The 26788-nt window shown below is 36.8% G+C and overlaps 1 protein-coding gene across 1 annotated transcript in view; it reads left to right on the top strand.

The window, feature by feature from the left end:
* The window catches only part of LOC148109070 (uncharacterized), a 170780-nt gene that overhangs the window by 82272 nt on the left and 61720 nt on the right, over nucleotides 1-26788 (top strand). The window lies entirely within an intron of this gene.

The following is a 26788-nucleotide window of genomic DNA, read 5'->3' as shown; positions in this document are numbered from 1 at the left end:
TCTCATGCTTCTCTTTAAAGTTAGAATTAATTTATTACAACTTAGAACTTTAAGATGAGGATAAACCAAGAGGAAAAAGCAAATCCAATCTAATCCTCTCCCAAGTCAAATAAAACCTTATTAATTTTTTTCTGGACATAAATACTATTAAAGTATTGAGAAAATGGGAAGAGAATGAAAAGAATAAAAAGATTTGGAAATGCATAGTAAAGTCAAAAGAGGAAAGGGAATAAAAGGTATCAGGTTTTTTAAAATTGTTTAGTATTGTTTTTGCCTTGAAGGATCAAGAACTGAAAACCAAAAGTTCCCAATTAAGCATAGAAACCAAATTTTATTAATTTTCAAAAATTGAATTATAGTTGACCTACAATGTTACTTTAGTTTCAGTTGTACCATGTAGTGATTTGACAAGTCTGTATGTATGCTATGTTCCCCACAAATGTGGCTACCATCTGTTACCATACAACACTATTAAATACCATTGATTATATTCCCCATGCTGTACCTTTTGTTGCTGTGACTTATTCCATAACTAGAAGCCTGTATCTCTTCTCCCCTTTATCCATTTTTCCCAATTTCCCCAACCACCCTCCCCTCTAGCAACCATCAGTTTGTTCTCTGTATTTACGGGTCTGTTTTTGCTTTTGTTTGTTCATTTGTTTATTTCTTAGAATCTACATGTAAGTGAAATCATATGGTATTTGTTTTTCTGTGACTGACTTATTTCACTTAGCGTAATACCCTCTAGGTCCATCCATGTTGCAAATGGCCAGATCTCATTCATTTTTATGACTGATTTTTTAAAGTATTTTATTATTTATTATTAGTTTTACATTTTAATTTCAGTGTAGTTAACATACAGTGTTAAATTTGTTTCATGTGTATAATAGAGTGAGTCGGCAATTCTATACATTACTCAGTGCTCATCATCATAAGTGTACTCTTTAATCTGTATCCCCTATTTCACCCATACCTTCTCCCACATCTTCTCTGGTAACCAGCAGTTGGTTCTCTGTAGTTAAGAGTCTGTTTCTTGGTTTGTTTCTCTCTCCTTTTCTCCCCCCATGTTCATCTGTTTCACTTTTTGAATTCCATGTATGAGGGAAATCATATGGTATTTGTCTTTCTCTGACTGGTTTATTTCACTCAGCATTATACCGTCTACCTCCATCCATGTTGTTGCAAGTGGCAAGATTTTATACTTTTTATGGCTTAATTATATTCCTCCGTGTGTGTGTGTGTTTGTGTGTATGTATGTGTACACACACCACCTCTTCTTTATCCATCCATCTACTGATAGGTACTTGGGCTGCTTCCGTAATTTGGCTATTGTAAATAATGGTACAATAAGCATAGTGGTGCACGTATCCCTCTGAATTCATGTTTTTGTATTTTTTTGGTTAAATACCTAGTAGTGCCATTACTGAATTGCAGTGTAGTTCTATTTTTAATTTATTGAGGAAATGCATATGTTTTCCACAGTGGCTATACCAGTTTGCACTCCCACCAACAATGTACAAAGTTCTTCCCCACATCCTCTCCAACATTTGATTTTTCTTGTGTTTTTGATTTTAGCCATTCTGATTAGCGTGAAGTGATATGTCACTGTAGTTTTGATTTACATTTCCCTGATGATGAGTGATATTGAGCGTCTTTCCATGTGTCTCTTGGCCATCTGTATGTGTTCTTTGGAGAAATGTGTGTTCATGTCTTCTGCCCATTTTTTAATTGCATTATTTGTTTTTCAGGTGTTGAGTTGTATCAGTTCTTTATATATTTTGGATACTAACCCTTTATCAGAGATGTCATTTGCAAATATCTTCTCCCATTCAATAGGTTGTCTTTTAGTTTTGTTGACTGTTCCCTTCACTGTGCAGACACTTTTTTATTTTGATGTAGTCCAAATAATTTATTTTTGCTTTTATTTTCCTTGCCTCAGGAGACATATCTAGAAAAATGTTGTTATAGCTGATGTCAGAGAGATTACTGCCTGTACTCTCTTCAATGACCTTCATGGTTTCAGTTCTCACGTTTGATCTGTAATCTATTTTGAGTTTATTTTTGTGTATGGTGAAAGAGAGCGGTCCAGTTTCATTCTTTTGCATGTGTCCAGTTTTCCCAACACTATTTGTTGAAGAGACTATCTTTTTCCCATCCCTTTTCCATTCCTCCTTTGTTGATGGTGGATTGACCATAAAATTGTGGGTTTATTTCTAGGTTTTCTGTTCTATTCCATTGATCTATTGTCAGTTTTTATGCCAGAATAATACTGTTGTGATTACTATCGCTTTGTGATATAACTTTAAATCTGAAATTGTCATACCTCCAGTTTTGTTTTTCTTTTTCAAGACTGCTTTGGCCTTTTGAGGTATTTTGTGGTTCTGTACAAATGTTAGGATTGTTCTAGTTCAATGAGAAGTACTGTGGGTATTCTGATAGAGATTGCATTAAATCTGCAGATTGCTTTGGGTAGTATAGACTTTTTTTTTTTTTTTAATGATTTTTTATTGTATTATGTTAGTCACCATACAGTACATCCCCAGTTTCCGATGTAAGGCTCGATGATTCATTAGTTGTGTATAACACCCAGTGCACCATGCAATACGTGCCCTCCTTACTACCCATCACCGGTCTATCCCATTCCCCCACCCCCCTCCCCTCTGAAGTCCTCAGTTTGTTTCTCATAGTCCATAGTCTCTCATGTTTCATTCCCCCTTCTGATTACCCCCCCTTTCTTTATCCCTTTCTTCCCCTACTGATCATCCTAGTTCTTATGTTCCATAGATGAGAGAAATCATATGATAGTTGTCTTTCTCTGCTTGACTTATTTCACTTAGCATTATCTCCTCCAGTGCTGTCCATGTTGTAGCAAATGTTGAGAACTCGTTCTTTCTGATAGCTGAGTAATATTCCATTGTATATATGGACCACAACTTCTTAATCCAGTCATCTGTAGAAGGGCATCTCGGCTCCTTCCACGATTTAGCTATTGTGGACATTGCTGCTATGAACATTGGGGTGCATATGGCCCTTCTCTTCACTACGTCTGTATCTTTGGGGTGAATACCCAGTAGTGCAATGGCTGGATCATATGGTAGCTCAATTTTTAACTTTTTAAGGGACCTCCACACTGTTTTCCAGAGTGGCTGTACCAACTTGCATTCCCACCAACAATGTAGGAGGGATCCCCTTTCTCCACATCCTCTCCAACAATTGTTGTTTCTTGCCTTGTCTATTTTTGCCATTCTAACTGGCGTAAGGTGGTATCTCAGTGTGGTTTTGATTTGAATTTCCTTGATGGCTAATGATTTTGAACATTTTTTCATGTGTCTGTTAGCCATTTGTATGTCTTCATTGGAAAAGTGTCTGTTCATATCTTCTGCCCATTTTTTGATTTGTTTGTTTCTCGTGTATTGAGTTTGAGAAGTTCTTTGTAGATCTTGGATACCAGTCCTTTATCTGTAGTGTCATTTGCAAATATATTCTCCCATTCCGTGGGCTGCCTCTTAGTTTTTCTGACTGTTTCCTTGGCTGTGCAGAAACTTTTAATCTTGATGAAGTCCCATAAATTCATTTTATCTTTTGTTTCTCTTGCCTTTGGGGATGTGTCATGAAAAAGTTTGCTTTGGCCGATGTCGTAGAGGTTGTTGCCTATGTTCTCCTCTAGAATTTTGATAGATTCCTGTCTCACATTGAGGTCTTTCATCCATTTGGAGTTTATTTTTGTGTATGGTGTGAGATAGTGGTCAAGTTTCATTCTTTTGCATGTAGCTGTCCAATTTTCCCAGCACCATTTATTGAAGAGACTGTCTTTTTCCCACCGGATGTTTTTTCCTGCTTTATCAAATATTAGTTGCCCAAAGAGCCGAGGGTCCATTTCTGGGCTCTCTATTCTGTTCCATTGGTCTATGTGTCTGTTTTTGTGCCAGTACCATGCTGTCTTTGTGATCACAGCTTTGTAGTACAGCTCAAAATCCGGCATTGTGATGCCCCCAGCTTTGTTTTTCCTTTTCAACAGTTCCTTTGAGATTCGGGGCCTTTTCTGTTTCCATACAAATTTAAGGACTGTTTGTTCCAGTTCTTTGAAAAATGTCCTTGGTATTTTGATCGGGATAGCATTGAAAGTGTAGATTGCTCTGGGTAGCATGGACATTTTAACTATGTTAATTCTTCCGATCCATGAGCATGGAATATCTTTCCATCTTTTTATGTCCTCCTCATGGGTAGTATAGACGTTTTAACAACATTTGTTCTTCCAGTCCGTGAGCGTGGAATGTCTTTCCATTTCTTTGCATTGTCTTGAATTTATTTCATTAGTGTTTTATACTTTTCTGAGTACAGGTATTTTACCTGCCTTTTAGTTTTGTTGATTGTTCTGTTGCTGTGCAAAAGCTTTTTATTTTGGATAGTCTGGGTAGTTTATTTTTGCTTTTATTTCCCTTGCCTGAGACAACATATCTAGAAAAATGCTGCTAAGTCCGATGTCAAGGAAATTACTACCTATGTTTTCTTCTAGGATTTTTATGGAAACATCATTTTGTGTCACAGTTTCTGACAAATGTAATTTCTTCACCTATCCCCAACACTTACACATGTCCATACACATGCCAGAAAACCCTTCATCAATGCTGTTTGTTCATCGTAGGTTGCGAGTAACTTTAAAAGGGTCTGTGTTAAGCGTATTTGTGGACTGTGTTAGAACTGGAAGAAACAGTAGGCACTTAGGCATAGAGTTTACTCTTATCTCAAGAATTCTGAATTTTTTTCTCTCTTTCTCTCACAGTCCTAGGACAACTACATGGTGCTCAGCTCCCACCACAAACAGAAATACCTCTTTTGAAGTGCATCATTTGCATCCTGCATCTTCTTACCAAATCCTCTGGGACATCTGATACTGTCGTAAATCTCCTCCTCCTCCTCCTCCTCAAATACTACTTTCCCCTTGGTATATGATTTATCTTTTAACATTCCAGCTAAGTCTTGTGTCCTGGAATATACACTCTGTTTCTTCCTATATATGGAATTCTCAAACCTGAATCTCCAAACTCAGTTTTTCTTAGTTCTTTTCCAGGATTTTAACTCACATCTCTGTGAATATTTCACAAATTCTTATTTTCATTTAAAACAAATCAGCTGTGTTTTTTTTAAATTTTAAAGCACTGTGCACATTATATCAACCTTAATGAGTACTTGGCGTTTGAAGAAGCAAAAAATATCATTCATCTATCCTAAGTTTTTAATTAATTTGCACATAGGACTAAATAATAAGTTGATTGAGAAGTCAAATCTAACTTTTATTAATGTCAAAGCTGTTTTGGAGAATGTGGCTTACACCTAATCTTAATATTGAGACTCAGAATCAGACAGATTTAGCCACCTGTCACTGACAGCTCTGGGCTGGGTCGGGGGCTTCACTGAGGGGATCAAGTTTGGTTCTGTAGAACTACTGGAAGGGGGACAGAGCAGAATACTCTTTAGATACAGCTTACCCCAAAGGAAATAAAGAGGAAGGGGCTGGGATATTTCTGCTAAAATTCTCTCTAAATCATTCCTCCATCCTTTGAGAGGAGTAAATCAAGGTTGAGAGAAGCCAGGAAGGCTAAACTAATGATACTCCTTCCGCAGGGGAGGAAACATTAGGAAGCGAAAGAATAGTCCGTCACACCACCAGGAATTAGAACTGAGTTAATTCACTACCAGTTCTTTTTTTAACCTTTTCCTTTAGCGGTGTAAGGTGTTTTATTTTGTTTGGTTTTGTTTTTTTGCTGAAGAAACTGGGTATCTCAACTTCATACTCTTAGGGGTTTTTATCTGGTTTTACATCTCATTCCATGTTCTCTTGTTTTGGCTTATTTGCCATTTTCTTTTATTTCCAACCAATAATCATACTCTTTAACTTATATCTGTGTTATTGTGATAATCTTCCTCATTTATTTTTCTTCCTTCATTACATCAGCCTTCAATCTGTATTTCAGGGTAACAAGAGTCATCTTTTACATATCTGATTTTCATTCTATTTATCTATTTAGTTCTTTCTCCATACTACATATTTAGAGAGGACGTCTTCTAAACAAGATAAGGATGAATAATAGTTAATAGTGGTTAAGAGCATAAGCAATGGAATCAGTGAATCCTGAGCTAAATTTTCATCTTTGCCTTTAAATGGCAACAGAAAATTGGGTGAATTTGTTTTCTCTCTGTGAATGAGAAAAAATAATTCAAAAAGATCAATAAGCAATAAAGAAACTAAAATGATCATTGAAGTTTTCCTCTCTCAAAAGGCTACAACTTGAGGAGGATTTATGTGTGAGTTTTATGAAACTTTGAAAAATAGCTACTTTTCTATTAATGAAAATAAATGCAAAATTAATAAATGACTAAATAAACTTAATACATTTGTAATAACATTATAAAAATTGGTTTTATCACAAAATGTAAGTTTTTTATATCATAAAATTGTTTAGTGTATTTAATGACAGATATTAACTGATTAAAAGAACAATAATTATTTCAACCAATGTAAAAAAAATTGATAAACAACTTTTTTGCTAAAAATTAAACTCTTAGCATATTAGAATAAGAAGGGAAATTCCTTAATTTGAAAAGGTTTTATTATATCCCAAGCCCTAATAAAATATTGCATTCATTCCTTTTAAGTTAGGGAACATGACAAAGGTACTCATTATCTATCTTCACATTAGTATTTAAAAGAAAATTGAAAATTCTAGCCAACTGTATTAAAAAAAAAAAGAAACCTAGAAAACTGGCATTAAAATTGAAAGAAAAGTGATATACCTCATGATTTATAAGTTGTATGATTATCTACCTAGAAAAAAATAACCAACAAAATCAACAATTAGAACTAATTAGTGCTATTCATTAGTTCTGGAAAGAAAAACAATTTACTAAAGCAATAACCAAGAAGAAAAAATAGTAAAGTGAAGTGCTTTTTATAATAACAAATTAAAATATCAAGGATTTTACCTAATTAAAATTATAACAGAACAGTCTGAGGACATAGAAAGATCATAGATAATCAGGCATTATGGGAAGACATTCTATGTACTTAGATGATGAGTTAATACTATGTTAATGTCAATTCACAACCATCACCAGGTCATGCCCAGTGTCACTATGCGTCTTCCTAGATAATGTTCACAGAGTCACTCCACATAGAACTGAGTCTGTACTGAAACACACATTACAGAATCATAGGAAGGACAATAGAAACTACTAGAAAAAGCTTTACTTTGTTGTAGAAAAAAAATATCTATGAACTTGAGAAAAAAAATAATATGGATTTTCTTTTGTGTAATGCTATTAGAAAGCAGATCTCCAAAATGCTATAAAGTAGATAAACAGGTGATGGAAGGTGATAGCTGGGATCCAAGGGGATTATTAATGTGATGTTTCTTAAGCAGGGTGGTATTAGTGCATAGTTACTCATTTTATTATTATTTTTTAAAAAATACATACAAGTATACCTCATTTTATTGTACTCTGCTTTATTGTGCTTCCTGGATATTGTGTTTTTTACAAATTGAAGGTTTATGGCAGCCCTGTGTTGAGCAATTCTGTCAGCACCATTTTCCCATTAGCATTTGCTCAGTTCATTTGTGTCACACATTTTGGCAATTCTTGTAGTATTTCAAACTTTTTCATTAGTATTTGTTCTTCTACGGGAAGCTTTCTATGAAACAGTTTTCTACTGGAAGAAGATGTCATCTAGGACTTTCATAGCTAGAGAAGAGAAGTCAGTATCTGGCTTCCAAATCTTCAAAGGACAGGCTGACTTTGTTGCTAAGGGCTAATGCAGCTGGTGACTTTAAATTGAAGCCAGTGCTCATTTTCCATTCCAAAATCCTTGGGCCCTTAAGAATTATGCTAAATCTGTTTTGCCTGTGATCTATAAATGGAACAACAAAGCGTGGATGACAGTGCATATGATTATAATGGTTTACTGAATATTTTAAGCCCACTGCTGATACCTACTGTCCAGAAAAAAAGATGCCTTTCAGTATATGGCTGTTCATTGATAATGAACCTGGTCACCCAAGAGCTCTGACAGAGAAGGACAATGAGATGTTTTCATTCCTGCTAACACATCCATGCTGCAGTCCATGAATCAAGGAGTCATACATACAGACATTTCTCAATAAAGGAAACCTGAGTTACCAAAGAACAAATGAAAAGATGCTCTACCTTGCTAGTAAACAGCTTGAAACCACAGTGTGATCACACACTCAAGAAATTAGGAAACATTAACATATTAGAATACAAAATGTATTCTGTATGTTGTGAACTGAAGGGGAAATGTAAAATATTGTGAACACATTAACTTTCCTTGTGATACTATAAATCACTTCAACTACTTAAAAAAAAAAACTTTGGAAATTAGCTTAAAAATGCATGCATATTTTTACCTAGCAATTTATTTCCTAGGAAGAGTCAAATTTAGGTAAATATTTTTAGGTTCAAGAATGGTAATCGCTATATTTTTTTCTTTGTAGTAGAAAAATAAAAAAATCCTTGAGGTAACACAAATTAATAAATGTGAAATGTCTTTATATATGCATGTGATTCTCAGAAACTCTGAGTGAAAAAAGAAATTATAAAAATAAGATAATGCAGTTTATGTACATTTCATAAATATTCAAGCACTGTATATTATTTAGATATACATGCGTATATAGTAAACATAAATAATACCTTTCTAAGACTATTTACCTCCGAGAGACGTAGGAAAGGAATACAGTTAGGGATTAGGTTGGGAATCCCTAGAAACAGAGGGTGAGATGGGAAATTTTGTGAAAGTTACTTATTAAGGGAATTCTTTCAGGGAAAGGAAAGTGAGGGAAGCAGGGAAGGGCAGGAGGAAGAAAGCTAAGCAACAGTATGGTCTCTGCTGGAACGGAGATTCAGATGGTCCTACAGGAGATCTGGAGCACAGACTATACATCATAGGACACCACCACATTGGCTTCACCCTGATTCCTTATACCCTCTTATCAGTTGTTGGCCAAGGGTTGCTGGCAGGGAACTTCCTGAGGGAAAAGGCTGCTTTTTGGCAAGCAAAGTCCTCCAGAAAATGGGTAGTTGTGGTGTTTGCTGGCAATATAGCAGCTAGTTGATGGATGAACTTACTGATCTAGTGAAGGGGATGTGGGTGGAGTACCAAGAGCATCTATTATAGTTGACTCTTTGTACCACTCAGGTCCTCCTGCTTGTCACATTTAGTTTGTTACGTTCAGGCACAGCTTATTTAGGATTCTGGTTGGCCTCAATTTCCAGGAATCATACGTAAGAGGAAGGTTTGTGGGATGAAGCCCTGGATGTTACATTTGTTCTTGGGGAATTAACTAATTATTCCTCATCTCTTTCTTCTACCACTTATTTTATATTTCCTTACTCCCTTGGCTAGCATTTCTTCTTATCTAGATAGCTTCCCATCTCGGGGCGACCTTCTCATAAGTCACTGGTTATGAGGCCCTTCTCAGACTGTGACTGCTGTACTTCTGCATTTACAGTTAAAACTGGATATAAGCATATCACACTCCAGGAAACCACCTGAGTGCCAGACATATTGGTTCATACCCCCAGTTTGTAGCAGATGTTTTACATCTTCATGCAGATCGGGGTCCATTGGCCTTACAAATATGATAACTCCTTTCTGTGCCTGCTGATCCACTGCCACAAGAAATTCAAAATGGCCCAGGCAACAGCCTTTACTTTAACTTTGATGGGACTCAAATTGTGTCTACTAGTGGAAGCATCCCTCTTCTGGGGCCCAGTTCCCCCAGGAAGTCAGAACCTAAAACTGCAGGGCCAAAAAGCATAAACTCCCCAAGTTAATAACTGCAAGTGATGTTGGATGTAAGCACAGTTATTTCCACCCCTTATTTTCCCAGCCCTTCCTTTTCTGTCATCTACCTACTGATACCATGGAATCATGTAACATTTATTGGTTTAGGATATATGCCCTATCCTGAAGGATGACTGCCATCCTTCCAAGGGAATCCTCTCTAAGTTGGTGTCTCCGCTGTGCCCACAAGAGACTGGTAGTTGGTCAATATTTCAGCTTCTGAGTGGTTTGATATATGGTAGAAACATTGGGTAGCATGGTGGTCCTTTGCCCATTGACACACCTCCTAAAGTAGGTTCCTTGGCCTGAGGCGATGTTGAATGGAATCCCATTTTGTTAAACCAGAATCTCCACAAGTCCTCTGACACTGATGGTGCCTGAGCCTTTGTAAGCAGGAAAGACAAACCCATACTCAGTATATTTGTCAGTTCCATCAGGATGAAATGTTGTTACTTCCCAAAGTGCGAAGAGTTCCATATTGTCACCTTGCACTAAGTAGCTGGCTGATTTCATCAAAAGACAGTACTCTGTTAGAGTTTAACTTTTGCCTCTGTTGTTGGATAGTTGAACATTAATCAGTGGCAGTGTCCAGATCAGCTTCATTAAGAGTCCATGCTGTTGAGCTCATACATAGCCTCCGCACAGCTACTTGGTCTCTGAGCCCATTGCACAAGCACTAGGACAAATGCTATCCAATATATATTGCCTTGGTCATTTTATTCAGTGACCGTGTACCTTATACCAGGGGCTGCTCTACTAAAACTATCACATCTGAAATAGCAGTAATATTTGAGATTTGGTTAGGTTTGGAGTAGTCAACTTTTATCCACCACATCCTACCGTTTTTTTCTAGGGTCCAAACTGATGGCTTATAAAGGTATATAATGAGGACCACCACCCTTGCATTCTTGTGTCATTGGTGGTGGCACTTATTTCTGTTACTCCTTATGAGTTGCAACTGCTTTACATTTACCGTCTTTGCTGGTGGGTACAGTTTCAGGGTATGGTAGGCAGAATTTTAAATTTTTAAAATGGCCCCTGTGGTAGAAAGAGTAATGGGCCCCTAAAAATGACAGCGTGCTAATCCCCAGGATCTCTGAATATGTTAGGTTACATGGCAAAAAGTAATGAATGTTGTGGATGGAATTAAGATTGCTAATCAGTTTACCTTAAAATAGAGATAATGTAGATTATCCAGGTGGACCCAGTGCAGTCACAAAAGTACTTAATAGGGAAAGTGGGAGGCAGAAGGAAACAGAGATGACAGTGTGAAAATGATTGGGCTTGGCCTTGCTGGCTTTCAGGGGGGCGTGAGCCAAGGGATTAGAAGAGCCTCTAGAAACTAGAAAAGACAAAGAGAACAAACTCTCCCTTAGAGCCTCCAGAAGTAACTCAGTCCTGCTAGCATCTTGATTTTGGCCCAGTGGGACCTGATTCAGACTTCTGGCTTCCAGACCATAACATAATACATTTGTATTATTTAAACCACTAAATTTCTGTGTGTTTTCACAATAATAGGAAACTGATACCAACTGCATGATCTTTGGCCCCAGGTATTAATCCCATGATTGGGTTACATTAGATGGCAAGGAGAAATTATCTGGGTGAGCCTAATCAAATCACACAAGCCCTTTAAAATCAGTGTTTTCACCAACTTGTGGCAAAATAAGTCAGATTCTTATGAGACTGACTCAACATGAGGGAGGTTCTCCATTGGTCAGATAGAGGGGGCACAGAACAAGGACAAGATGGATGCATCTAGAAACTGAGATCTATCAAAAAACAAGAACCTCAGTCTTACAGCTAGTTGCAGAAAACTGAATTCTCTCCAAAACTATAGTGAACATGGAAGTGGATAGATACTTCTCCAAAGCCTTCTGATAACAGAACAGTTCACCCTTATGAGACTTTTATTTTCATTTTTAAAAAGATTTTATTTACTTATTTGACAGCGTGCACACAAGCAGGAGGAGCAGCAGGGAGAGGGAGATCCTGGAGAAGCGGGCTCCCCACTGAGTGGAGAGCTCAACATAGGGCTTGATCCCAGGACCCTGGGATCATGACCTGAGCCGAAGGCAGACACTTAACTGACTGAGCCACCCAGGCGCTCCTGCCTTATGAGACTTTTAGCAGAGAACCCAGATGAGCTCACCTGAACCTCTGACCTACAGAACTGTAGACTATAAGCCTGTTCGTTTCAATCATGCATTTGAGAACCTGAGAAATTACTACTGGTTGAATCTATATGCCCAATGGACCTACTAAAAGATGGACCCAAGCCTAAGCCAAAACTCCACTTATTGCCTAACTCCATTTATCCTCACTTTAACATGGGAGACATAAGGGTACTTCAGCTCCCCAGGAGACATGAGGGTGCTTTGGCTCCCCAGATACTAGTGTCAGGTAAGAATCTATTCAACAGTCCTAGAAAGATCTGAACATTCCTCATCACAATCTCATTCCTCCTCTTCTTAATTATATCTTGGTTTGGGAACTGTTTTGTCAGCTTCCATGGAATTTTTCAATGGTTTTTCAACTTAGATTTTGAAAATCTGAGTAAATGACTGTCAGTCCCTTGGGGAAAAGAACTGGGGAAGTTACCATAGTATACAATTAGCATGCTATTTCAGAGCCCTTAATGGGGACTTGTTCCCACCTTTAGTAATGGGTTCTGAGTTTGAGGACTGGCTCAGGTTTGAAAACTGGGAAAAGGATCATGATTTTCCATTTCTATAGCTGACTTCAGCCTTCTCCATCTGTTCTTGATTTCTTTTGATTATAAGTATTAAGAAATAACTTTGTTGGTGGCCCATCTAACATGCCTTTGAGAAAATCATGTTCTACTAGCCATGACAATAGATCCCTACAGATCCATCTTTCCTATTTGCTATTCTGACCCTGCTGCTTTTTTACAATAATTATGTTCACTGCTGTTTAGAGATAGTATCATCTCACTGCTACTTAGGGAGCCTTATACTTTAAGAGCATCAGTCCGAGCCTGTAGAGAGCAGCCATTGATGAGCTTCTCAACAAAGCTAGTGCCTTCTTGCAATCTGCCTTCCTTATTTCTTTGATAAATGGAGTGTGTGCCAGGCTCTTACAAGAAACACAGTCAATTATTGTTTTCTTAATTTTTTAAAAAAGATTTTATTTATTTATTTGACAGAGACAGCAAAGAGGGAACACAAGCAAGGGGAGTGTGAGAGGGAAAAGCAGGCTTCCCACTGAGCAGGGAGCCTGATGTGGGGCTCGATCCCAGGACCCTGGAATCATGACCTGAGCCGAAGGCAGACGTTTAACGGCTGAGCCACCCAGGTGCCCCTGTTTCTTAATTTTTAAACAGTAGAAACATTCAAGAATCCCCTCAGCTCTGAGGGTTTGTTTTGCTTTATTTTGTTTTGTTTTTTTAATCTCTTCCTCCATAGTCTGAACTGGTGGTTCTGGCACTTCTACCGTATTTAATTTGGGTCATCACTTTTCTTTTTTTTCCTTTTTCCTTTTTTTTTTTTTTTTTTTTTTTTTTTTTTTAATATGGGCCATCACTTTTCTTAAGCTTCTGAAAGCCATACCCAGCAGTGTATTTGACCCATCTCCTTAAGGATGTTAAATCTTGTGTCACAAGAGTGTGCCCTATATCTAGTTTTGTATTCTACCTTTCTTGACCTGACAGCCTCAGAATTCACTCCCAGGCATATTCTTGTTTCCTGTTAGTATAAGGTAGCCAGATTCTCTGTCCTGTCTTAGCTGGCCTAGAATATTGCCAGTCAGATTTTGCTGAAATTTGAGTCCAATTATGTATGGATTAGGGGGCAAAGAATGGAGGTGAAAGCAGATCCTTAGGGATACAAACAAACATTATCTTAGAGGGTATTTATCGATCACCTGCAGTATTTGGGAACTCTGCATGGTCTTTAAGTAAAGGGGTCCCCCTATCTTCAACAAAATGTTGTGGGCTACTTCTGTCATATGGAGTTCAGGGTAGTCTGGGAGTTCAACTACCCAAGGGCATCTATCCTGGCTATGTTACTGGGGTTAATTATATCTCGGCTTGGGAACTGTCTTGTCAGTTTCCATGGAATTTTTCAATATTTTTTTCAACTTAGATTTTGAAAAGCTTTTCTGTTTCAAGTTGGTTGATTCCTTCTAAAATGGACCCAGATAAAAGTGTTTATATTCTGTAAGTGCTTCTAGGAACTGACAAGAAAAGACCCAGGATTACTCTGACTTTATGTTGACATCTGAGGGAAGATGAGCCTATTCATTCAGGCAAGGTTGAAAGTTGATGTTTAATGCTTAAAGTGTAGTTACAGGGCTTACACTCAAGAACCTCAGACCTAGAGATAAACATGGGGTAAAGTGCCACGAAAAGGCAAAGGGTCAGCCAGTGCTTTCATATTTATTATAGCCATCTGGAAAAAAAGAGAGTCATATTGGCTAACAGTAGCTCACACAAATGGTGAGCTGATTTATTACTTTAAACTTACCAGAACTATGAAACAATTTCAGTGGCCATAAGCAAGAGTACTGGTAACCTAGATCTGTAGTGTCACAGGGCGCTGATAATTCATTGCACTAAGATCTTGAGCAAATTAATTAATCTCTGTCTCTGTTTCCTCTTCGGCATCATGGGGATAATGCCATCCTCAGTAAGCTGTTGTGAAGATTAAATGAGATGTGTGACAAGCTTTAACACAGTGCCTAGGAACAATTAGGACTTGAAATGATAATTTTAAAATTAAATTGCTCTATTCTTTTTCTCCCACTCTGGATGCAATTCTAGCTAGGCTTGATACATTTGAAGCTGTTAAAAGAATCCTGTTATGATATTTCTAGAGATTCTTGTTAAAAGCAACAAAATTGACTCTTACTGATGAAGCAAGAAAGACTTTTTTTTTTTTTTTAAATGGGCGGTTCATGGAAAATGCCAAGGTGTCTAAAGAACCAAACTCAAGACTCAGCTTCCAGGAACATTGCCCAAAACCATGCCACAGAGCTGGCTTGCTGACTAAACTCTGCCCCTCCCAGCCTTCACACCCTTTTGCCAGGAACTGCAGCTTACTGTCATCCCCACCAGACTCATTTCAGAGCCAGGGATGCAATCTTGCAACCATTGCGCCTCAGAAAGCCAGCTCCCCCTGCTACTACCCTCATTGCGAAAATGAATTGTGTGCAGATTCTTCTTTGTGTGGCTCAGTGCTAAAGGAATTTTTTGCATTGCGATCTCTGATCTCATTAGTGGAACCTAAACACCAAAGATGAGGAAATCAAGTTTTGTGGGTTCTACCTTGGAAAAGCTCAAATCTTAAGGGTGGAAAGTCTCCAAAATAATGAGGATGTTCAAAAGTTGCTAAACAGCCAGATAAAGAGAAAATCATCTGTTGTAAATCACTATGCAGAAGGATTTTTTCTTAATGCTTCGAGCAACTACTGTTTAAGAGCTATATTGATGGACTTGTACTGAAGTGAAGGGTCTGCTTGATTTGTGGTGGTTTGCCTCTGAGCCAGCTCAGAACATTTTGGCTACTTGTCTCATGGTATATTAGAATCCACTTCTTCCCCTTGCATCGTTCAGTAGAACATTTAAAACCCTAAGAAAAGGCAGCATAGTAGATATTGTTAGCTTCTAAACTATCTATTTGTACATATAACAAATCTGTCTAATAAGTATATCAGGATTTCACAAAGCGTAATGGTTCCATTCGGCATGAAGTAAAGGAAAGGGACTTAAATATAATGGCATGATAAGATCAGTAATAGTAGTGAGTTGGTGTTAGTTAAAAACCTCATTTGGTTTAGCATTATGAAATATCAAGGGAATGAGAACTACATGACATGTTCTAACACAGCAAATGTTACACATTGGAATGAGGGAGCCATAGAAATATGCTATTAAAATTTCATAACCAAAGGAGAAAATAGTAGAAATAGTTAAAAATTCAATCTTTCCATTAATAGAGTTAATATAAAATTAATGCTTTAAAAATATATATATAAGGAAAGAATATAAAATTATGCCTGGAGTCTTAATAATCCTGAGATGCAATCTAAAAATAGCAAGAGAGTAAATATTTTAGCTTTATTACATTAAAAAAAAAGAAATAGAATTTTTTTTCCAGATTGGTCAGCTCACAGGAAGATACTTTTTGCTGAAGTTACTATTAATTTTAATTTCTTGAACTTGTTGGTACTTCTGAACATTTGCACCTAATGCACATTGTAGGTTCATCTATTTTTAATTATAGTGAATGATAAAGATTTTCAAGTGAGGTTAGAGGAACTGAAGTTTATATGTCAAATTTATTAATGCTGTAGCTGTAAATGAATAAGATTTTAACTTAAACAAGAACTTTTCGCTCTCCCAATTCAACTAATATCATCTAACATTAACATTAGTTGGTTTGTTTTTACTAAGCACTTTTGGTCCCTTGTTTTATGGGGAAGAGGAATATGATGCTTTGTAAAAGTGAGTCAGTTGACCAAGAGGACATTTGAGTATATCAAAGCAAGGCTTTAGGCATAAACAGTCTGACTCGACATTTTCCTGCTTAAAACATTGGTAATAATAACAGTTGGCAGATTTAGTGTAGGTTTTCCACACACCTGGCACAATTGTAAGCACGGTAAAAGTATTACTTAACCTTCACAACAAAACTGTGAGGTATGTATGATTATCTTCATGTGAGAGATGAGCAAAGAGGCACAGAGATGTTTAAGTAACTTGCCCAAGGTCACACTGCTAGTAATGGGCAGATCTAAATTTTGAATTTAGGCTGTCTGCCTTAGATAGAACCCAGGCTACTAAATACCCCTCTTCCTCAAATGTAAATTGGCTTAAAGAAATATTTCAGAAACTGATGTATTAAGTCTAAAGTCTGAATCTCAAGTTCAAAATTACTATTTTTTTTTTTTTTGTTTCTGCTGTAAGGTGATGGACATGTGATAGAAACTGGTATTACACCAGTGAACAGGGTAGAAAGATCTACAACCCACACAAATTTAAAAAGCTCATGGGAGACAATTAGGAGAGACAAGAGAGATACAAGAGAGAGTGTTAATGTTGTGGAAATATAAGGACCTTTGGGAATTTATTCAGGGACATGATTTAATGTAATAGGCCAGAGAAGGTCTCTTGGCTTATCTAATGTTTAAGCTGATATGTGAATAATGGGCAGGTGTTATCCAGGGGCTTGTGGGGTTGCATATCAGGTAGATATTAAAGGTGTGATGGTAAGAAATAATTTATTAGAGGAACTGAAAACAGTTTGATATGGTACCTCTGAAGGATTGGTGAGCATACCAGTGTTTGAGGGTGGAAAATGTGTTGGGAGGAATTCATGGAGGGAATTTGGGAGGTGTGGTCTTTATCCTAATAAAAATGAGAACTCGCCAAGAAATATTTAACAAAGTAATGAATCATCAGTTTTGTGTTTTAGTAAGATTGGGCTGCAGAATGGAGGAATGATTGTAATGGAGCAAGACTAGAAGCAGAGATCGTTATAAGGCTGTTCCAAATGCCTAAGCAAGAGATGTTGGTGGTCTGTACTAGGAGGCTTTCCCTGAGGGGCAAGAGAAGTAAACAGACGGTGGAAATACTTAGGCAGTAGGATTTATCGTTGTGGCCGAGTAGATGAAGTTCAGGTTTTAACACCCAGTGTAGCAGCTAATGCAACACTAATTTCCAGTCAGGGTTCCTGGGGTAAATGATAGCCCTGTTTACTAAAACAGGGAACACAGTAAGTAGGTTTTGGAGGAGGACGTGAGGTCAGTTTTAGAAAGAGAACTAAACGGATGGGTCAATAAGTAATAGAGATTACAAGCCAGAGAGAGAATTTTAAGCTGGGAATGAACGTTTCAAAGGCATTAGTTGTATACCAGGTATTACTAGGGAGAAATTCTAGAGAGGTTACCCATTTCTTTTTAGAGAGCCACAGAGACAAAATGTTTTATAGGGTCCAAAAATGTGGAATTTTAGCCAATTAAATACGGAATATAATTATGAAATTATAAATATTGCAATGGCCTTTTCATTAATATTTTTTAAAAATATAGTAAATTCAATATTAGAAGATCTGTTTTATGTTTTATATTGTTGATGTCTGTTGTCTTTTGAATTGGTCATACTGCTTTATGTTATAGAACATTAAGACAAGGAAAGAACTTTTGTATTGAGATCCAAAGACAGGAATTCTGAAGAATAAAGGTGACAGTTTCCTTGTACTGAAAAGAATGAGCATGCTATCCTTGTAATGACTTTGCTTGCTTGCAGTAATGAGTGAATGACTTTGAATTATACGAAGGTTAATTAACTGGTCATTCTTGATGAGAGTATAACTCTGTTGTGGGTCATTTGTGAGACACAGTAAGTGCAGGGCAGATTTAACTTGCCATTCCTGTTTTAGGCCACCCTTTGTTTTGAACACAATTCTAAATTCACTTTCTGTTAAATTTTGACTGCTGCTATATGTATGAATTAGCAAGGTCTAAACAGCTGGATGAATGTACAGACATGATGTGTTAGATTTATTCAAAGTCACAAGTGTCTGTAGAGATAGGAGTTTGAAATGTCTCTAATGGAAAAATGGCTCTAAGAGGGTCCCTGCAGGAGCAGCCAAAGCAACACTAATGGATGAAAAAGAAGTTTCACAAAAAGTCAACCACTCAGTGAGAAGAGAGAGGCCGAAATCATTTGAAATGCCCTGTAAGGCTTTTGCAAAGGATGAGTCTAATAGGCTAGAAATTAAAGATGACAGATTATTTGCTTAAATAGTGGATTCTTCAAATGATTCCGCCCAAAGCCACATTTAACTGTGCGGGCCATAGAATGCGCAGCTGTTTAGTGTGAATGGTGCCTCCTGGATGTGGGGCCAGCCGGAGTATTCACCTATTCCTTTATGATTTTGTGAAAGATTCTACTTCCAGCACACAGTTATTTTTTGCTTTAGCCAAACATTTCACCTTAATGAATAAGATAAAAAAGGAGTACGTTCCGTTTCTTTAAAGCACTACCATTAAGTTATGTTTTTATACAGAACGCAGTTTAGTGAATTACAAATTTATGGTTCAGTGCATAAATCCCTAATACATAATTTTGAAAAAATCTCTACTAAGGATGTTGGTTTATTTATGTAACGTAAAGTATATACTGTCTTATGATACTTTATATATTTAGAGTTTTTAATTATTCTACTCAGCCAATTACATAGCTGAAATTATTCTAAAATTGTTGAAAATGTCAATTCACGTTAAGGTGACAAAATGACATTTGACTGGAATCTATTATAACTGACATTGTGGTTCTTTTGATTTATTTTCAGTGCTGAACACAGATATCATTTATTTTAATATTCCTCTTCTCTGGCAATGTAATAAGAGCCTAGGAAGCCAAGACTTATAAATAAAGCATGTGCTCATTTCATTAATATTTTCATGATTAGCTGTTTGGGGATTTATGAATATGTTGTAGGGAACTAAGATTGAACGAGAGTATAGATTCCCTCCAGATAGAGCCAGATGCCGTGCATTTTTGTAAATATGAATAAGTTGTGTTGATTGTCAAATTTTTTATTATAACTATAAGTACTCAAATTCCCTTGTTTTATTTGTCCATGGATAACAAAATAAAATGAAATATAAGATTGCTTATTTAAAGGTAGCCCTCATAATTGTTGTGTGGTGAAGAAGATATTTTTCTATGCTGTAAATGTCTGTGTGTATGTGTGTGAGTAGAATGAAAGAAGAAAGCAACTCCCATTTGTTACCCTAATTTTTTTACTTTTTTGAATTCTCAAGCGCGCACACACGCGTACACACACACCTTACAGCATTTGCCTAAGTCAAAACTGTTACTTTCTATTTTCAAGATTTTATTTAATCTGGTTCGGGTTTACGTTGTGATAGCCTGCTTGTGGTTAAGGAAGTCAAAGCATATATAGTTTTAGCAGTAGATATGTTACATGCCCTATGTCTCTGGTAATTTGTGATTTCTCATTTTGACAGTTAAGCACGTTTTAATGCATGGAAATGTTTTCCTCATACGTTATTCAAATCATGTAAAGATATGATTCAATAAATGTCATGTAAAAATAAGTATTTAAATATAGACTATTTTAAAACAGTATTCAGTATAACAAAGATTCTGTTTCTTCAATTTTTACATATTTGTGTCTACTCCATCTCTTACGAGCTGTGCATTTATCAATGGCAGTCTTAAAATCTACTTTTCTCTTCTGTAAAATGGGATGGCAGTTCTCAGAGATAATACTGCAAATATTTAATGACTAGAACGACATGGACCAATCAGAAGGACTGGTGCTCATCGTGTCACAGTGGGCAAAGCACCAGAATGTCAGTGCCTGTAACATCTACCTTACATGTGAAGTGAGATAAATGTGAGAACTAAAATAAACTAAATAAGATGATATATTGAAAGAACCAGAGAGAGTGTTTAACAGAAGTTAGTCAAGTTAACAAATATTAGCTGAGTGTTTTATTTCCTTATTTGGCGGACCTCTCAACATTAATTGAACAATGTAAATTAGAGAGCAAGGTATTTAAAAATATTTAGGATTGAATCAAGGGCTGGTTAAATGGATGAATAATTTTCAAATCTTGTTTAAACCTGGCTAACGGCAAGGTAAACTCTTGCAAATAAAAAGTTTCTGTGTACTGTGATGAAATTTATAATGTAAATTCCATGATAAATGAGGACATAGGAATCAATAAATTTTCTGCTTAATCGTGACCTCTCCTTGTGCTTATTTGCAATTCCCCAGTTGCTAAAATAAAGGTTGATAAGTTAATGCCTGTGCATAAAGCACATTCTAATTTCCCTGGAAAATCTTAGTGGAAGACATAGTGACTAGGACTGCATTTTCAGTTTTCAGTCTGTTCTTAAACACTAGTGGTTAAATATAAAATGCAGTGTTAAAAAATTCAATGGAAATAACAGTTTATCTCAACTACAGGTCTTTCTTGACTTATTGTGGGGTTTTGTCCTGATAAACATATAAGTTGAAAATACAAGTCAAGGGGCGCCTGGGTGGCTCAGTCGTTAAGCGTCTGCCTTCGGCTCAGGGCGTGATCCCGGAGTCCTAGGATTGAGCCCCACATCAGGCTTCTCCGCTGGGAGCCTGCTTCTTCCTCTCCCACTCCCCCTGCCTGTGTTCGCTCTCTCGCTGGCTGTCTCTCTGTCAAATAAATGAAAGAAAGAAAGAAAAAAATACAAGTCAAGAAATGCACTTAATACACCTAGCCTACTGAACATCATAGCTTAGCCTACCCTACATTGGCCTACAGTTGGGAGAAATCATAATAAAGTGTTGAAATATATCATGTAACTTATTGAATATTGTACTGACAGTGAAAAACAGAATGGTTGTTAAGTGTATCCTTGTTTACCCTTGTGATTGTGTGGCTGGAATCTGGGGCTCGCTGCTGCTGCCCAGTACCATGAGAGAGTATCACACAATACATCATAAGCCCAGGAAAAAATCAAATTCAAAGTATGGTTTCTGTTGAATGCATACGGCTTTCAAACAGTCATAAAGTTGAAAAATCTTAAGTGGAACCATTGTAAGTCAGGGACTGACTGTACTTAGGAGAGCTTCCCATGGCATAGTCAAATTAGATATTAATCACAAAACAATTTGTTTGGCTTTTGAAAGCGTTATTGCCTAGACTGCCAAGACAACTTCTATTTTAAGACTTCTATTACCAGCTGTGAATATCCATCCTACACAGCAGTTTACAATCTTTAATAGCTGCTTATATCATTAGTGTCTCAACTTGCAGAATTTTCTTCTTTTGGTAATGCATTTATCATTGGTTTACATAAAGTGAGTACTAAAGGAGATTTTTCCTGTTAAGTCAACAAAATGCTTAAGATTAACATTTTGAGCCTAGACTTTTTTTTTTTAAATATTATAACTACCTGCTCTAAGAGACTGGTGTTCATAGAGGTAGTGTACTTGTATATAGTAAAGTAAAAGATGTGAAGTACGTATTAAGCACTTCCATGTCTAGCATTGTTCGAGGAATGCTATTTTATATGTATAAATGGTGAGAAAAGGGGCAGGAGGGTCTTCATCACATTCACTTATTTTGCCTCTTAGCTTCAGAATTCAGTTCCCCATGCTGTGAAATGTGGCAGTATGATGAGTTCCTGACACGAAATGTGGATGGAAGCGCTGCTGACCTCTTCTAAGGCCTGGCCCATAAAAGCCTTCTGTTTGCTCTTTATAATTTCTTTCACCCAATCTGTAGTGTGTTTCACTAGTTAGCCACATTTTCAGGATGGTGGGGCCACTGACAGCCTGGAACCCCGAATAGTGGTAGAACAGAATCTATCAAAACAAAATACCCATTCCTATTCCACAAGGTCATCGGAGCAATTTACATTCCCATTAGGAATGCATGGGAATTCTTTCTTGAGTCTCAACTGAAAGCATGATGTCTTAATCAGAATCTCTTCTTTTGGAAGCCCTGACCTTAATTTTTGTCTCCCCTGCTATATAAGATTGCTGGAAGCTGTACCTAGGTTTTCAGCCTGTTAGCCTTCACTCTGCTAATCTCAGTCTCTCATCCCATGAAATACTGGAAAGAACAAATGTCGAGTGAAAATGCATTTCAGAATACTGCCTCATTTCTTTGGAAATCCTATTATTCCTAGGATTTGGCCTCACACTTTCTGGCTGCCTTGGTACCCAAATGCAACTGTTCCTTCCCAGTGCTGTAAGATTGCTAAAAGCTCTGCTTAATATTCAGTTTCATAGATGCTCCTTTCTTTTAGCATTCTTGTCTTCATGCAGATTAAGAATAAGCAAATGTCTCAAGGCAAATAGAAAAGAAAATGTCAGGGGGTGCCTGGGTGGCTCAGTCAGTTGAAATCAACTCTTGATTTCAGCTCAGGTTATGCTCTCAGCGTCATAAGATCAAGCCTCACATTAGGCTCTGCATTGGATGTGGAGCCTGCTTAAGATCTCTGCCTCCCTTTGCCCCTCCCGGATGTGTGCATGTGCACTCTCTCTCTCTCTCACCCCCCCCTCCAAAAAAAAAGGAAAGAAAGAAAGAAAGAAAGAAAGAAAGAAAGAAAGAAAAGAAAAGAAAATGTCAGGTTCACTTCAGTGACTTTGCCCTTTCTCTGAGACCTTGACCCCTCAAATCCTGATGTCTTGATTGCTTTGTAATGCCATAAAAAAAATCTATGTTTTTTTTTGTTGTTGTTTGTTTTGTTTTATTTCTGTTTTGTTTGACTACTTTGGCTACTTTGGATAGGAGGTTGGGACTAAAACAAGCTGCTTTGTATATCTAGAAACAGAGGTCTCTTGAATCCCTTTCAAATGTGTGTGACCATCTCTTTGTAGAGTGATGATGATAATTTACCTTAGTGCTGATATTGTGAAATGCATTTTTTTTTAAATCTAAGGCCATAAAATCGTATGCCCCCAACACTAGGCCATTTCAGTTACTATATGGTCGTGCTCCTCTGCATGTCCTCTGCGTTGCGCCTTATCTTCCCAATATTTCCCTTGTAGTATCCTCCTCCCAATTTCAACATCCTTTAAAATAACAGTGAGTGGTTTTCAATAATGACAATGTGGAAATATAATGCACAGATTGGCAGTTATTCAAGAGGCTAAGAAAAAATCCTGATACTCAAAATTCCTACAATTTTAAATGAGCCTGGCAACTCTATAGGAGGTAATCTTCCCTCCATTTAGAGAAATCTATAAATTTGTTTAGTCCCATAATATTATAGTTACTACATGGTTTTTTTTTTCAACAAAGTACATTATACTTTAAAGGCATATTTTCCAGCAAACTCCTCTAGGTTTACTTATAAAAATATTTTTATAATTTTTTAAAGAACATTTTTATGTTTACGCAATGCTATGCATGTGAACTTTTCTTGGCAAATTGAAGGTGTCAGGGGCGTAACGTGATTATTTGTATCTCTCTCTCTGTGTTTGGTAAAGTATTAACTACATGTAATAGATGATTATAAGAAAACTCGTGTGAAATGAAGTAAAAGAATGTATAATTTCTGAATTGCTGAAGAGATCTTGATGAGTCCTGGAAGAAAGATAGTTGTCATTCTCACCTACATCACACACCTCTTCTCTTAAGCTTTCCTTGACCCACAGCTTTCTTGTGTCTAAATGTTACCATATTTATGAACATTTACAACACATAAAGGATCATATTAGGCAGTTAAGATAAATTATTACTTGAAAACTTTGATTTATTAAGTTTCTCCAGATATGTAGATTTCATATCTTGTATTTTTCTTATTTGAAATCCTATATGTAGATTGCTAAGTGTTTTAAAGGATATTGTATATATTGATCTTTTTATCTATTGCTTTGCAGTAAGCTACCCCAAAGCTTAGTGACTTAAAATAACAATTTGTAATTATCTCTCATAATTCAGTATGTCGACTGGGCTCAGCTGGGCGATTCCTACTTGTAGTCTCCTGTGGTCGTAATACTGAAAGCTCAGCTGGGCTGAATGTGCGAGGTGGCTCATGTACATGGCCCGTAGTTGATGCTATTAGCTGGGGATGGTTGACTTATCATGACTTAGGGTTCTCATGGCATGCTGGCTGCGTTTCCAGAGAGAACAGCCTGAGAGTATTCCAGGAGAGCAGAAGTTGAAGCATCCAGTTTATGAAGGCCTGCTCCTGGAACCTGGTGCAGCATCAGTGCTTCCATATTCTATTGGTCAGTGCAGCTCAACAGACAGAGACTACCTTGATCCAAGGGGAAGATACATAGATGCCACCTCTCAAAGGGAGGAATGTCAAAGATTTTGTGTTTGTGCATTTATAATTACACAATAAATGAAACCCATGGTCATTTTAAAATTTCAGATATACAAAGTAAGAGGGAAAACTTTCTTTTTTCCCCTCCCCAAATCAAACTCTCTTCTCACATATTATTATTATTAGTTGGTCTTTATCCATGTAGATAATTGTTGGCTAATTAAATTTAAGTTAAAAAATATATATAAATTTAAATAACTACCTACTATTCTTTTTTAAATAATATTTTTTATGTTAGTCACCATACAGTACGTCCCTAGTTTTTGATGTAAAGTTCCATGATTCATTAGTTGTGTATAACACCCAGTGCACCATGCACTACGTGCCCTCCTTACTACCCATCACCAGCCTATCCCATTCCCCACCCCCCTCACCTCTGAAGCCCTCAGTTTGTTTCTCAGAGTTCATAGTCTCTCATGCTTCATTCCCCCTTCTGATTACCCCCCCTTTCTTTATCCCTTTCTTCTCCTACCAATCTTCCTAGTTCTTATGTTCCATAGATGAGAGAAACCATATGATAATTGTCTTTCTCTGCTTGACTTATTTCACTTAGCATTATCTCCTCCAGTGCCATCCATGTTGCAGCAAATGTTGAGAAATGGTTCTTTTTGATAGCTGAATAATATTCCATTGTATATATGGACCACATCTTCTTAATCCAGTCATCTGTTGAAGGGCATCCTGGCTCCTTCCACGATTTAGCTATTGTGGACAATGCTGCTATGAACATTGGGGTGCATATGTCCCTTCTCTTCACTACGTCTGTATCTTTGGGGTAAATACCCAGTAGTGCAATGGCTGGATCATATGGTAGCTCAATTTTTAACTTTTAAAGGGACTTCCACACTCTTTTCCAGAGTGGCTGTACCAACTTGCATTCCCACCAACAATGTAGGAGGGATCTCCTTTCTCCACATCCTCTCCAACAATTGTTGTTTCCTGCCTTGTCAATTTTTGCCATTCTAACTGGCATAAGGTGGTAGCTCAGTGTGGTTTTGATTTGAATTTCCCTGATGGCCAATGATTTTGATCATACTTTTTTGATTACTACTGGTTTGTTTAGTATATTTTGAAATCTGATATTGTGATACTTCCAGCTTTGTTCTTTCTCAAGATTGTTTTGGGTATTCAAAATCTTTTATACTTCCATACAAATTTTAGGATTATTCTGTGAGAATTGCTGTTGGTATTTTGATAGAGATTGCATTGAATTTGTACATTGTTTTGGGTAATAGGGAAATTTTAACAACATTTTTCTTTCAATCCATGAGCATGGCATGCTTTTCCATTTGTGTCATCTTCAGTTTCTTTCATCAGTGTTTTATATCTTTTACAGTACAGGTCTTTTACCTCCATAGTTAAGTTTACTCCTAGGTATTTTATTCTTTTTGGTGCAGTTGTTAATGGAGTTGTTTTCCTAATTTATTTTTCTGGTATTTTGTTATTAATGTATAGAAACACAACTGATATCTATGTATTACTTTTGTATTCCCTAACTTTACTAAATAAATTTATTCTAATAATTTTTTAGTGGAGTCTTTAGGGTTTTCTGTATGTAGTTCCATAACATCTGTATTTAGTGACAGTTTTACTTCTTTCTAACCAATTTAGATGTCTTTTCTTTTTCTTGTCTAATTACTGTGGCTAGGACTTCCAGTATTATCCTGAATGAAAGAGATGAGAGTGGACATCCTCTCCATTTTTCACCATTGAGTATGTCAGCTGTGGGTTTGTCATATATGGCCTTTATTATGTTGAGGCATGTTCCCCACTGTACCCACTTTGTTGAGAGTTTTTGTCATGAACATATGTTGGATTTTGTCAAATGCTTTTTCTGCATATATTCAGATGATCATGATTTTTATCCATTTTGTTAATGTGGTTTCTCATGTTGATTGATTTCAAAATATTGAGCCATCCTTGCATCCCTGGAATAAATCCTGCCTGATTATGGTAAATGACCCTTTTAATGTATCGTTGAATGTGGCTTGCTAATATTTTGTGGAGGACTTTTGCATCTGGGTTATAGGCCTGTAGTGCCTTTACTTTTCCTTTTCCTTTCCATAATACACATTCTTCTCAAGTGCAGTTGGAACATTCTTCAGAAT

This window comes from Ursus americanus, chromosome 13 (assembly GCF_024610735.1).
Source record: "Ursus americanus isolate L20-20 chromosome 13, mUrsAme1.1.p, whole genome shotgun sequence".
Classification (NCBI taxonomy): domain Eukaryota; kingdom Metazoa; phylum Chordata; class Mammalia; order Carnivora; family Ursidae; genus Ursus; species Ursus americanus.
The sequence above is the reverse complement of the archived record's forward strand: the minus strand, read 5'-3'. Positions and strand labels throughout refer to the sequence as shown.